The 2,796-nt window shown below is 50.3% G+C and overlaps 1 protein-coding gene and 1 pseudogene across 1 annotated transcript in view; one reads left to right on the top strand and one right to left on the bottom strand.

The window, feature by feature from the left end:
• Positions 1-2,796, top strand: part of LOC111814145 (zinc finger protein 431-like) — a 629,125-nt gene that overhangs the window by 418,490 nt on the left and 207,839 nt on the right. The gene's annotated exons all lie outside the window — the stretch shown is intronic.
• LOC101562846 overlaps positions 1-2,796 on the bottom strand; it is a 55,284-nt pseudogene that overhangs the window by 26,076 nt on the left and 26,412 nt on the right.

Here is a 2,796-nt window from a genome sequence, read left to right as displayed (position 1 = left end):
TACCCAGGCCCGCCTCTGGACTTCACCTCTGTGCAGCGGCCAGGGCACTGCATGGAGGTACACTGGCATCGCAAAGCAGGCGGGCTTGGGAGGATGCGCCCCGGGGCCTACAGTGTGTCCACATGCGGGGTCTGTCCTGCAAAGCCACTGACAGCGACAGCTACAGCTTCTCGCCACTCAACGCGGTGAGAGTGCACATCAAGACTGGGCCTTACGACGGCAGAGTGACAGGCAGGGCCAACGTGGGGTTTGCCACCCGAGAGGAAGCCGTAGCGCCTTGTCTAAGGATGGGGCCAACGTGCAGCGCCGCTGCATAGCGCTCTTGCTCGATTGCACTACCGGGCAGCAGCGGGGCTGACGGCAGCCGGGTGAGGCAGCGCGGGGCTGTGTCGGCTGCCCAGGCCCCTGCAGCGGCCTGGAGAGCCCGTCAGGGAGCGGCCGCCGCGGGCTGGCTGCAGCTGTCGGAGCAGCGTGCGGGGGTATGACTAGTTGCTTAGGGAGGTTGGAGTCCTCCATCAAGTTGTCACAGGTGGAGTGACGCACCAGGCAGAGCTCCGCTACAAAAGACTATGGCTGTGGCGTTCTGGACGGACGGAACTTTCCAGAACAGGCGAGAGGTGGAGGAGCAGTGGCTGCGAGATCTGCGCACAGCCCCGCGCTCCTTCCTGCCTACCCCACCACGGCGTGGCCCGCTCACCGCTTGTAGGAAGCGGTGAAAGAAAGGACTTGTTATTCCAGTGTCTTGGGGGTCAAACCCAACGCCACCCAAGAACTAAAAAAGGCTTACAGGAAACTGGCTTTGAAGTACCACCCTGATAAGAATCCGAGTGAAGGCGAAAAGTTTCAACAGATTTCTCAAGCTTATGAAGTTTCTTCTGATGCCAAGAAAAGGGAATTATATGACGAAGGAGGAGAGCAGGCAATTAAGGAGCGTGGGGTAGATGGCAGTTTTGGCTCCTCCATGGATGTCTTTGATATGTTTTTTGAAGGAGGAGGAAGGATGCAGAGAGAAAGAAGTAAAAGTATGATGCATCAGCCCTTGGTTACCTTAGAAGGTTTACGTAACAGTGCCACAAGGAAACTGGCTCTGCAAAAGAATGTGGTTTGTGACACATGTGAAGGCCGAGGTGGTAAGCACTGTGGAGCGCTGGCCCAGCTGCCGAGGTGCTGGAATGCAGGTAAGAATTCATCAGCTAGGACCTGGAGTGGTTCGGCAGATTCAGTCTGTGCGCATGGAGTGTCGGGGACATGGAGAAAGCATCAGCCCTAAAGACAGGTGTAAGAGCTGCAACGGAAGGAAGATAGTGAAAAGAAGATCCTAGAAGTTCATATAGACAAAGGCATGAAAGATGGCCAGAAGAGAACATTCCACGGTGAAGGAGACCAAGAACCAGGGCTGGAGCCAGGAGATACTATCATTGCATTAGATCCGAAGGACCGTGCTGGTTTTACTCAATGAGGAGAGGACCTTTCATGTGGATGGGTGCACAGCTGGCTGAAGCACTGAGTGGCTTCAAAAGCCAATATCCACTCTTGATAATTGAATGATAATCTCATCCAGGTCAGATTATTGAGCATGGAGACATCAAGTGAGCCGAGGTACTGTGGAGGCATGCTGATTTATCATAGACCAAATGAAAAGGGTCGTCTAATCATCAAATTTAAGGTGAACTTTCCTGAAAATGGCTTTCTTTCCTGATAAACTCTCATTGCTGGAAAAACTCTTACCTGAGAGGAAGGAAGTAGAAGAGACCGATGAAATGGATCAGGTAGAACTGGGGGACTTTGATCCAAATCACGAAAGAGGGCGCCATTGTAATGGCAAAGCCTACGAGGATGCCGAGCACCACCCCGGAGGTGCTATTCAGTGTCCGACCTCTTACTGGGGCCAGTGAATCGTGCTCCCTGCTGGCACGTGGTGCGCAGTGGTGAGTCCGCGAAGGACTAGAATCATCATATGCCCACTACATGCTATTGTTTTTGTTTCAATATCCAATTATAGTAGTGTTTTAAAGTTAAATGAAGACTAAACACAAATACAGAAGCTCCGACTTTGCCCCGTGTGTGTAATGACTTCGGGATCCAAGATGAAGTTTCACGCCTGTAGCACGGCCCGAACCCTGGTGTCCGTGAGGCCTTGTGACTGATGTCACTTGTGTGCATGGACAGGCTCAGACTGAAATGCTAGATGTACGTGTTGACTTCAGTGTATGACCCTCACTGTGAAGCGATGGATTAAAACTGTGTTGAACTGCCAATTAGAAAAAGGGAACAGTTTCTGGAAGTGTTGGTCTGTCTACAGTTACTTGCATCAAGTGGGACTCATTGTGACTCGTCTGCATTCTCCTGCCTCACTATTACTTGAAGGTGGCATACAATGTAACTTAGCCTGTGATGTCAGTGATAGAAATGATGCCTTTCTACAGAAGGGGCTTAGCATAGTGCTGCTTCCTAAGGGCCCGCATTTCTAGGACTGCAGTCCTTTCTGCTGTGCCATCGTTTCCAATAAAACCATTGGCCACTGTTAGTTACACTTTTTCCCTTCTCTTTGGACCATGATAAGCACTTGAGTCGACACTTCAGAGCTGGGTAACTTTGAAATGGAAGTGGAGAGACTACATGGAAAGGTAATGTGCATGTGTAATGTAAGAAGGTGCTCCACAGGTATGTTACAGGCTTACTTTAACCCATTTGACTTAATGCTCCAAAGCCTCTGTAATTTAATGGTAATAGTATAGCAAATTATGATGAATAGCTTTACTTGTATGTTTTAAAAAGTCATATGTTCACATGCTT

This window comes from Octodon degus, unplaced genomic scaffold (assembly GCF_000260255.1).
Source record: "Octodon degus isolate 3935 unplaced genomic scaffold, OctDeg1.0 scaffold00274, whole genome shotgun sequence".
In the NCBI taxonomy this organism is placed as follows: Eukaryota; Metazoa; Chordata; class Mammalia; order Rodentia; family Octodontidae; genus Octodon; species Octodon degus.
The sequence above is the reverse complement of the archived record's forward strand: the minus strand, read 5'-3'. Positions and strand labels throughout refer to the sequence as shown.